General features: G+C 40.4%; 1 pseudogene; it reads left to right on the forward strand.

Moving 5' to 3' along the window:
- Positions 1-5433: 5433 nt before the first annotated feature.
- LOC140806763 (uncharacterized) lies at positions 5434-12331 on the forward strand (annotated as a pseudogene).
- The last annotated feature ends 268 nt before the right edge of the window (positions 12332-12599 follow it).

The following is a 12599-nucleotide window of genomic DNA, read 5'->3' on the forward strand; positions in this document are numbered from 1 at the left end:
TCTCGACAGCCCCATGATTTTCCAAAATTCGATGACCGCGGGTGCGGTCATGTTATTACCGCGGGTGCGGTGACTGTTCGCACAATTTCACCAATTCTCTATCAAGGCACCGCGGGTGCGGTCCTTCTTGTACCGCGGGTGCGGTGGGGCTTCGGCCATGCTGCTCAAAATTTCATAACTCATGCATTCTTATCTCTACAATTCCCACATCAATAATACCGATAATTCTCGAGCCTTACACATACTTTTCCTCTCCTTCACTCCGCCTATACCTCTCACGTAGAGGCTTAAACTCCTTCTCCCATATTCTATCCTCATATTCGCATCTACCCGTATTTTAGATTTAAACCTACTCCCACTAGCACTACCCTCAAGCCTATCAAACCTCTCACGTAAAGGCTCCATTTGGGTCCTCATTATCCTACTAAAATGATCGAACAATGCCTCCATCTGGACCTTAGAAAGTCCTTGGTTCGTGTCATATCCTACCTCCTCCAATTTTCTTTCAAACATTGTACCTGCAACAAATGTTAGTAGAAATAAAAATATTCCTCACCCAAATTCTCACAGTCACTCCAAAGAAAATTCGCTCCTCTCCTCTCTATCTATTTTTTTTTTCACTTCAAATACTAACCGGTCACTGCAAAGAAATAACGCTCGCACTCAAATATTTTTCACTCGAATTTGATAGTTCTTTCAAAGATGTGATCAATATTTCATTTTTTTTTTATCAAACTAACAAGATTCAACTTAAGAACACTTGCAACTGTCTCACTTGGATTGCACAAAAACAAGAACGATAGAATAACACAGAACAAATTTTTCGAGAATTCTGGATTATCAAATAACAAAGGATAATAGAAATAACCCAGATCGAACAAAGGATAACACAAAACTGAAACAGAACGAATTTTTGTTTTTGTTTTTGGTAAATATGACAATAGAAACAAAAAGATACCACAGATCTGAGAACAGAATGAAATTTGAGACAGATCTGAAAAATAACAACAACGATAACTTACTTGAATTCAATGAGCCAAAGATCTGATACCAAATGATGCCCCTTTTTTTGTTTTTTTTTGTTTTTGTCCAACAAAGTCGTAGAAAATCGCTACACGAAAATCGGTTTTGAAAATCCTACGAAAAATTGAACGGATAGGCTTACTTGAATAAAAAAGAACCAAAAGCTCTGATACCAAATGATGTGAAAGCTCGTGCGAATGAGAAGCAAACACGATTATCGAAATCGCACCCTCGACTCAATAACTGTGGGGACCCGGACGCTAATCAAGTTCTTAATCATCATTGGGACTAACTAATCAGTTATAAAACAGGGTCTAAATTTTTTTTTTAAATGCGGAACGCAGTGAAATCAAACTCATATACATATCAGTATAAAATACAATACAAGTCCTGTACTGCATGCATTCAACTAAACTAAGGTTTAACAACTAATGTCAAGTATTCCAACCCTATCTCTAATCCAAGTCCGGAGCCTCCACTCTAATCACGATCTTTCCTCATCTCCTGGACCCTGATCCTGTCCCACCTGTTTTCATGTACACATACAGACAAGACAACAGTCGGATAACTCCGGTGAGAATAAATCCCAGTATAAATCAACGAAACATGCAATCATATAAACAATATAAAGCATGTAATCAGGTAACAGATATATGTATCAAAATCTGAAACATCATCAATAATAAAACTGCCAAACATATACGTGACTCCACGTCTCAGACTAGACTCAATCCTAGTCTAGGGATCCCGGTTTCCAGATGTGATATTCCTATATCGAATTCCGTAATAGAAGGAACTCTGATCCTATTACTCGATATAACCAAATATGGTGTTCCTATATCGAATTCCGTAATTGAAGAATTCCAATCCTATTTACTCGATATAACCAACATCCAGTGTCCTGACCTAACCGTCATGGACTGTAGCTCTATCGCTAATATTCCATCTTGAGACATCGTGCAATGTGCCCGTGGCGATTCCACCACTATCAGACACGTCTGTCACAAGATTACTCGTCTAATACCTGCTATCTATAATTCAAGAAACAAGTACATCAGTCAAATAAATGCAAATATCAATGCAATAAAGTAAAGTATGTGATTTAGGGAAACTCAAGTCTAAACTGACTAAAGTCAATCTCCCAATACCACATTGACTTATACCTTTCTTTCGTCGGTTTCTGGCTCAGTCGAAGTCCTGAATTCACAGTCTGTCTGGTAATGACAATATCAATAATCTTATGTCAATATAACTTTCAAATTAATAACAATCTGATCAATCTGGATTTAATTCAAAATCAACGACATAACAGTACAATTTCAATATCCCCGTCAATACCATATCCTCAGATCACAGCTACAATCCATAACCCATATCCAATACAATTCGTAATCCAATCACCATTCAAATCTGTCTGGTATAAATCAATATACCCTAAAAATTCATAACAATTCCATAATCAGTCCGTTTCTCAATCTGACTTCGATTCTACGATGTCTAACATGTCAAGAACAACATATATGAGTTCCATTCAATTCTGACAATATCATAATTCTAAAACATGTCAAAATGTAGTAAAACTTACGTCCAGTTGTATTCTACATTGATAGGAACTCAATACCGCAATCGGATTCAAAATCAGACGGACGGATTTCTCACCAAAGGCGTAAGGATTTTCAGCAAATTCCCTCAGACCTTTTCTCGATTTTTGGCTGATTATTTCGAAAGAATCATGATATATATATCCATGCATGAATTCGACGAGGTAGCACCATTTTCGCAAAACACGTAGCACCGCGAGTGCGGTAACTGCTAGACCGCGGGTGCGGTCATGCTTCGGCAGCATTTTCATTTTCTGAAATTCCACGACCGCGGGTGCGGTCTTGTTTGCACCGCGGGTGCGGTGAGGCTACTGGAATTTGCCCCAACTTTCTGTTCATGCACCGCGGGTGCGGTGTCTTCCTGAGCGCGGGTGCGGTGTTGCTTCGGCAACACATTCTGAAATTCAGAATAAATGGCCGCACATTATCTTAAATAGTGTCTCAGTGGCCCTTTCATAATCACGTTAAATTATAAGTCAATAATCGTTAATTCGCAATGATTAATTTTTGGTAATTACATTTCTCCCCACCTAAGATACGATTTCGTCCTCGAAATCACAGATAGTCAAATCATATCATTAAGAGAGAATGTAATTCAAACTGAACAAATATCTACATTACTTAAATAATGCTGGGAATTCTTGTTTCATATCAGATTCAGTCTCCCAAGTGGCTTCTTCCATGCCATGACGAGTCCATTGAACTTTCACAAGAGGAATAGTCTTTGTTCTGAGCTGTTTTTTTTTACGATCGATAATCCGGATCGGTTTCTCGACATAACTCAATGTCTCCTCCAGCTCGGTCTCGTCTGGCTGAATCACGTGAGAATCATCAGGGAGATATTTCCGCAACATCGATACATGAAAGACATCATGTATTCAAGATAATGAAGGCGGCAAGGCGAGTCGATAGGCACGATCTCCTATCTTTTCGAGAATTTCATAAGGACCAACATATCTCGGAGACAATTTTCCTTTCTTTCCAAATCGGACAACACCCCTGAAAGGAGAAATCTTCAGGAACACTCGGTCTCCTGCCTCAAATACCAACGGTCTACGTCGAAGGTTGGCATATTTGGCTTGTCTATCCTGGGCTGCCTTCATTTTATTCTGAATAAGTTTCACTTTTTCAGTCATATCTCTGATCATATCAGGTCCAGTCTCAGGAGCTTCAGAGATATCATCCCAATAAAGAGGAGATCTGCATTTCTTTCCGTACAACGCTTCGAAAGGAGCCATTTCAATACTCGTTCTATAGCTGTTGTTGTACGAAAACTCACAAAGTGGCAACGCATCTTGCCAGCTAGTGCTAAAATCAAGTACTATGGCTCTCAGCATATCCTCAAATATCTGAATCGTCCGCTCTGACTGTCCGTCAGTCTGTGGATGATATGCGGTACTCAGATGTAATTTCGTACCGAGAGCTTGCTGCAAACTCTGCCAGAAGTGCGAAGTGAATCGAGGATCACGATCTGAAACAATCGACTTCGGCACTCCGTGCAGTCTAACCACTTCTCGAACATAAACATCGGCCATCTGATCATATCGGTAGGTCATTTTGTATGGAATAAAACATGCAGATTTGGTCAATCGATCAATCACGACCCAAATCGCATCACAGCCTTTGGAGGATCTCGGTAACTGCGTCACAAAGTCCATGGAAATGTGATCCCATTTCCATTCAGGAATGGACAAACTCTGCAACAATCCTCCTGGTTTCTTTCTTTCAGCTTTCACCTGTTGGTAATTCAGACACTTGGCTACAAATTTAGTCACATCAGATTTCATTTGTTTCCACCAATACTGTGCCTTTAAATCATTGTACATTTTCCTGCCACCAGGATGAATGCTAAAACGACTGTTGTGCGCTTCTGATAGTATTTGTTGTCTCAAATCTGAAACATTCGGCACAACAATACGATTATTCACATACAAAACACTATTATTCACCTGATATTCCGATCGATGTCCAGTTTTGATCATAGCAATCGAATTCTGTACGTTCTGATAAACCTTTTGTGCCTCTTTTGTTTTCACTATCAATTCTGGTTCAGCTCGAATCGCACGTAATCTCAGAGGCTGACAATCTGTTTCAAAAGCTAATCCAGACAAACATCAGTCTTGTATCAAATTCGAAACACCCATAGTCGATAAGGATAAAGAACATACCTTTCGACTTAGTGCATCAGCTGCTGAATTGGACTTCCCTGGATAATATTTAATCTCACAATCAAAGTCCTTCGATAAATCCAGCCATATTCGCTGTCTCATATTCCACTACAAGAAATTTGATCAATAATGACAAAAACTTAATGAATGTACACAAAAGTAGTCATTAAAAGAGTATTTTTTTGATGTTTTTATGAGGGTAAAAAAAATATGGTTAAATAGTTGAATTATTAGTGACGAATTTTTAATTTCGTAATTGTTGATTACTAATCCCGTCATTATTTGAATTAAAATTAATAATTCCCCTCATAGTATAGTTGAATATATATTTTCGGTAGGAAAAGAAAAAAAAAAGAAAAAGCCCAAAAAAAAAAAACACCCAAACCCTTTCCCCTGCATCCCGTCGGCCACCTTCCGCCTCATCCAACCATCATCGTGTCGCCTAAACCAGAGCTCCGGCCACCGCAGCAGGTAAGCCTTGACCCCAGGAACTCGATTAGGGCTGGAATCGAGTGAAAGTTGAGCTACAACGAGACATGTAGCGAGCTGCTCAGCGCGTGTTTTTCCTCCAATTTTTGGTGAGCTTTTGGTTCGATTTCTTGGTTCATTTGTTGTCTTTTGGTAGGGATTTGAAGCTTAGTATGTCGGTTGGTTTTTCCCCTGTAATTCCAGCCTTTTCCAGCCCATTTTTCAGCTCGTGAACAGTAATTCCGACGTGTTCCCGGTGGGTTACCGCCTTGAGACTGCTAGTGACTAGAGTAAGCTTTGATCTTGCGATTTCCGGGTCCAAAATTCCAGCTTTTGTTCGGTTCAGTAGGCTGCTAAATTTTGGATTTTTACCCGCTTCGATTTAATTCGCGTTCGTCGATTGTAGTGTGTTATATTGACGTATATATTGGGTTTATATTGTAGGTTCGATTGTTGGAAAGCTTTGAGGTATAATTTGACGAGTTTATAAATTAGTATCGAATTAATTGTGCGATTATTTTGAGAATTGTGAATATTTAGTTGATGTTTGGAATTTATTGATTTGATTTGGGAAATATTTAGTAAATAAAATCATATTGCTGAAAAGTTGGAAATTTAAATTGAAATTGTGGATTAATTCGATATTTTAATCGAAGTTGGGATTTAAATTGTGTAATGAATAATTATTGGAACTATTATGCGTATTGGGGAACTGAATCTTATCTCTACGGAACTGAATTGAAAAGTTAAGAATACCCCGATTGTTAGTCATCTCTCCCTATTGGTTTCAGTATTTTTTTAATTTTATGATTTCTTTAGTTGCATTTGATGTTTTCTTTTTCAGCTGTATCTCCATTTTTTGGCATTTGCTTGTGTTTCTATATTAAACTTGTACCGACTGTGTAGTGACCCGTTCCAGAATCACCTACTAATGAAGAACTAAGCATGCAATTAACTTAATTAATAATAATCAGAGATAACAGCGGAAAACTGACACCAAACGGTAGTTATACAACCCAATAGAAAATCCAGAACAACTCAACTAAACTGAAATATACGGTACAACCATATCGAAACAAAAAGATACCGAAGAACTAAACCAACCAGCTACTCAACGTCCTCCTCCTCCTCCTCCTGAGCTGTCCAACCTGAGGCCTGCCCCGTGGGAATGGGGTGTCCAAGATAAACAAAAACAGAGGACGTGAGCGATAAGAACGCCCAGTACAAAAGCATGAGTATACAAACCTATATGAAATGCACATGCTATGATATGATACCAGGGTAGTCAAGAAACAGGAGTAACAAAGGATCTCAAAATGCTCAGTCTAGAGGCGCCAAGTGGATAGTGCCGCGCGGTACTCCTCTGGGTCACTGCATCCACTACAAGAACAGACGTGGACCTAAAATGTCCCGGATCACCGAAGCCCTCCCGACCCGTCGGCCACTGTGTACTCTCGGTGTCCATGCGTCCACAAGACAAGATAGGGCTGAGCGGCCCCGCAAGATATAGCTTATCTCGAAAGAGATACAGCTCAACAGTAAAGGCTATCTCGAAGGAGATACGGCTCAACATGAAATGCAACATGCAGTAATAAACGTGACATAATAGCATGCATCATATGACATATATCAATGCACCACATAATCATGCAACACATATAAGAATGTATACTCAACCAGGATATCTCGGATAGTACTTTCGTACCTCTATCACAGCAAGCCTAGCCTTACGCAACACCGCTAATCAGGTCTAGAACAAGCCTACGCATCAAAAGCATACCCAATGAACAATACTACCATGCTCGACTAGCAAAACCAGTACTACCAAAGGTTTAGGGTTTACCTTCGTCCGTCGACAGCCCTTTGATGTCGATTGCCTCGTAACTCAGGCGTCGCTACACTACCAATCCTGGCAGCTCTTGGCTATCGCTCGACCGACAACTAACCCTAGAAACCTTCCAAACCTCTCAAAATGAGACACAACTTCAAGAACTTGCCATCCAAAATGAGGAATTCCGAGCACTATTTATAGGCTATGTTCGGATCCACCGAACCCACTTCGGAACGTCCGAACTCCTACGTGTCCATCAGCTCTTGACACCTCACGATCGGATCCACCGAACCTACACTTCGGAACGTCCGAACTCCCACGTGTCCATCGGCTCTTGACACCTCATGATCGGATCCACCGAACCCACTTCGGATCGTCCGAACACTTCGGTGCTACCGAACCATCTTCGGTCCGTCCGATCATGACCATGGTCAAAATTACACATTAAACCTTCTTAATCACCATTAATCCGTTAATTACCCAATTTGGAATTCGGGCTACTACATTCTCCCCCCCTTAAAAGATTTCGTCCTCGAAATCAGGCTTAGAGGATGAACAAAACGAAATAACAACATCGTTATTACATCTCAATTGTTGTTGAACACAACTGATCTAGAAAATCCCGAAAGACTCGATTCATTAGATCCATGAACACCGCTGGCGCATTCGTCAATCCAAATGGCATGACTAGAAACTCGTAATGCCCATATCGAGTACGAAATGCAGTCTTGGAAATATCATCATCCCTAACTCTCATCTGATGATAACCCGATCGCAAGTCAATCTTGGAGTAAACAGAGGTACCCTGAAGCTGATCGAACAAATCATCGATACGAGGTAATGGATACTTGTTTTTGATCGTCACACGATTCAGCTGGTGATAATCAATGCACAATCGCATAGATCCATCTTTCTTCTTGACAAACAAGACTGGGGTTCCCCAAGGTGAAACACTCGGGCGAATATAACCTTTATCAAGAAGATCCTGTAATTGCTGCTTCAATTCTCTCATCTTTGATGGAGCAAGACGATAGGGGGCACGAGAAATCGGTGCAGTCCCTGGCATTAACTCAATGCCAAATTCCACCTCTCTAACCGGAGGAAAACCAGGAATCTCATCTGGGAAAACATCAGGAAATTCACAAACCACTGGAATATCATCTATACCAACACTACCTGTGGACGAATCAATCGCATAGATGAGGTAGCCTTCCCCGCCCGCCTCTAAAGCACGACAGGCTTTCAGAGCAGATACCACTGGCATCGGAGGTCGCGCTCCCTCACCATAGAAAAACCAACTAGAGCTCTCAGTCGTACGAAACTGAACAAGCTTCTGGTAACAATCCACGGTAGCTCGGTAGGTAGTCAATAGGTCTATACCTAGAATACAATCAAAATCTTCCATCTCCAAGATCATAAGATTCGCAATCAATTCGTTACCCTCAAAATTTAAGGGACAACCCATCACTAGACGCTTTGCTAACACCGAATGACCCATCGGGGTAGAAACGGAAAGAATGACGTCTAGAGAAACATACGGTAACTTATGACGCTTACGATCGTCCTGGTCACCCCAACGACCTACACTTCCCTGACTACTCTCATCACCAAAGTGGTCAGCCATCGCTACAAGATAGAATGGGGAAAATGGTAAAATGGTCAACGAAAATCCCAAAACAGAATCTATATCCCAAAATCGTAAGCATGCTCTGATACCATAAATGTAGTGACCCGTTCCAGAATCACCTACTAATGAAGAACTAAGCATGCAATTAACTTAATTAATAATAATCAGAGATAACAGCGGAAAACTGACACCAAACGGTAGTTATACAACCCAATAGAAAATCCAGAACAACTCAACTAAACTGAAATATACGGTACAACCATATCGAAACAAAAAGATACCGAAGAACTAAACCAACCAGCTACTCAACGTCCTCCTCCTCCTCCTCCTGAGCTGTCCAACCTGAGGCCTGCCCCGTGGGAATGGGGTGTCCAAGATAAACAAAAACCGAGGACGTGAGCGATAAGAACGCCCAGTACAAAAGCATGAGTATACAAACCTATATGAAATGCACATGCTATGATATGATACCAGGGTAGTCAAGAAACAGGAGTAACAAAGGATCTCAAAATGCTCAGTCTAGAGGCGCCAAGTGGATAGTGCCGCGCGGTACTCCTCTGGGTCACTGCATCCACTACAAGAACAGACGTGGACCTAAAATGTCCCGGATCACCGAAGCCCTCCCGACCCGTCGGCCACTGTGTACTCTCGGTGTCCATGCGTCCACAAGACAAGATAGGGCTGAGCGGCCCCGCAAGATATAGCTTATCTCGAAAGAGATACAGCTCAACAGTAAAGGCTATCTCGAAGGAGATACGGCTCAACATGAAATGCAACATGCAGTAATAAACGTGACATAATAGCATGCATCATATGACATATATCAATGCACCACATAATCATGCAACACATATAAGAATGTATACTCAACCAGGATATCTCGGATAGTACTTTCGTACCTCTATCACAGCAAGCCTAGCCTTACGCAACACCGCTAATCAGGTCTAGAACAAGCCTACGCATCAAAAGCATACCCAATGAACAATACTACCATGCTCGACTAGCAAAACCAGTACTACCAAAGGTTTAGGGTTTACCTTCGTCCGTCGACAGCCCTTTGATGTCGATTGCCTCGTAACTCAGGCGTCGCTACACTACCAATCCTGGCAGCTCTTGGCTATCGCTCGACCGACAACTAACCCTAGAAACCTTCCAAACCTCTCAAAATGAGACACAACTTCAAGAACTTGCCATCCAAAATGAGGAATTCCGAGCACTATTTATAGGCTATGTTCGGATCCACCGAACCCACTTCGGAACGTCCGAACCCCTACGTGTCCATCAGCTCTTGACACCTCACGATCGGATCCACCGAACCTACACTTCGGAACGTCCGAACTCCCACGTGTCCATCGGCTCTTGACACCTCATGATCGGATCCACCGAACCCACTTCGGATCGTCCGAACACTTCGGTGCTACCGAACCATCTTCGGTCCGTCCGATCATGACCATGGTCAAAATTACACATTAAACCTTCTTAATCACCATTAATCCGTTAATTACCCAATTTGGAATTCGGGCTACTACAGACTGTGAAATGGTTGGGTTGGACAAGAATTGTTTTTTGTGCCTCATGGACTAAAAAATTCTTTTCTTGCAAGTTTTTTATGGCTGTTTTTGGCTACAAGATGCTTTGTCTTGTTCTGCTTGTTTCTTTCTGCATATAATTTAGATATATTCAAGAGAAAGAGAGATTTGGAGTTATTAAACTATTTACAAGCTTGCTTGAAATTCCTTTTCGTTGAGATCATACTATAAGATTGGTGGATTTTTATGTTTTGATTGTTCTAGTGTATTTACAAGAGTTACCTGTTAGGACCTGGCTGGAAATGCCCATAAATATGGAAATCTTCAGAGTATACTAGTATGCAACGAGGATGAAGACCTTTTACTGTTTGCTATTTTGTTTAATGTGTTCGTTATTCCTCAATTCTACTGAAATAAAGTATGATAAATAGGTTGTACTACTCACGGTGGTCTTTGTTGGGATTCTTGTCACCTTTTACTGTTTAAATGTTCTTGACATGGATAATAATTTCCGTGGAAATGCCATCCGGGAAACGTCTTCTGCCCAGTACATATTGCAGCAATATCTAGCCGCAACTGGAGGGCAGAAGCTTCAAAACACGAAACAGAATGCTTATGCAATGGGTAAGGTCAAAATGCTATCATCTGATATAGAGACAACAACAAAGGTTATCAAGAGCAAGAAACTCCGCGAAAGCAGCAGAGACGGGTGGATTCGTGCTCTGGCAGATGAATCCCGACATGTGGTATGTTGAGCTTGCACTGGGAGGCAGCAAGGTTCATGTTGGCTGCAATAAGAAGCTAGTGTGGCGGCATACTCCTTGGCTTGGTGCACATGCTGCTAAAGGACCTGTTAGACCCCTTCGTCGCGCCCTTCAGGTAAGGTTTTTTATTGTTGATGATGGACTACTTGTGAAACTACAATCATCACGCTGTAAAGCGTGTGTTGATTTTGACTTCTAGACTTGAGCATTGCTTGTGGCATGTGTTAAAAATCAGTTGTCCCAAAAGCTGGTGCTTATGGGAGGTGGCAGTATAAATAATTTTAAACTTTAAAAACCGACCAGACTTAAATGAGGTTCATGGCTCTCTACTCATAGGGTCTTGATCCAAGGACTACAGCGAACATGTTTACTACTGCGAGGTGCACAGGAGAGAAGAAAATTGGTGGAGAGGATGCTTCATTCTCAAACTCGGTGCTGATCCTCATACATTGAAAGCTAGGAGCGAAGGACCTGCAGAGATCATTAGCCATGTTTTATTCAGCTACTTCAGCCAGAAGACAGGTCTGCTTGTGCATTTAGAAGACTCCCATTTGACCTGTATCCAATCGAATGGAGGAGATGTTGTGTATTGGGAGACTACTATCAATTCGTTTCTTGATGACTACAGACCCATTGAGGGAATCATGATTGCTCATTCTGGTCGATCCGTGGTTACTCTCTTCAGGTTCGGTGAAACAGCAATGAGCCACACCAAGAATAGAATGGAAGAAGCACAGACCATCGAGGAAGTTGCATTCAATGTGCCAGGTCTATCCATGAACTATTTCATAAATTGGTTGATTTGAAAAGTTGGAACTTTAAATGACTTGTTGGATATTTTTGAATGTTATAGTCGAATATCGAGTTTAGTTTGGAAAATAGATTATTGTTGGATTTATTGTGCAATTTGCGACCCTGTGTGCCCTACTTCTTCTTCATTTTAGGTGAGCTTTTGGGCTTCGTTTTTCTTGGTTGTTTAGAGTGTATTGAGTGAGGATTTGAAGCCTTAAGTTTTCCCTATATCGTTGGTGATTTTGCGACTTCTTGTCTTTGTGAGATTTTTTATGTTGCATAAAGTGGATCTGGGTATTTGATCATTTGAGTACATCTTTATTTTAATTGACTTTTCCTATTTATATTTTACAGATGTCACACTGACGGGACTTAATAGGTTGCCTTAATCGGATGGTGCTTCAAAGAAGAATTCAAGCATTGATAGATTAGAAAATTATTACTTGATAGTTTGTATATTTTGAATATATGAATAGATGCTGATGTAGTTGTTTTTATAAAATATTTTGTTCAAAAAAATTATTTGTTCTAGAATTCAAATTTTATTAGTAATGTCATCTTTTGATATAATGACAAATTAATATAATTTTTTTTTTATAAATTTCATCATAATTAAAAATATTTTTTTATGAGGGTAATTAATAATTTAATGAGGGATAATTTTATTGTTAAATCGATTTTTAGCGAGAGGTAAATGATGATATAATGAAGAGGTATATTGTATTAAAAAACTATTTAATGAGAGGCAAATGGTATTATAATGACAACATTTTTTGTCATTTAAATTAGTTTTAAC

Source organism: Primulina eburnea, chromosome 1, assembly GCF_022965805.1.
Source record: "Primulina eburnea isolate SZY01 chromosome 1, ASM2296580v1, whole genome shotgun sequence".
Lineage (NCBI taxonomy): Eukaryota > Viridiplantae > Streptophyta > Magnoliopsida > Lamiales > Gesneriaceae > Primulina > Primulina eburnea.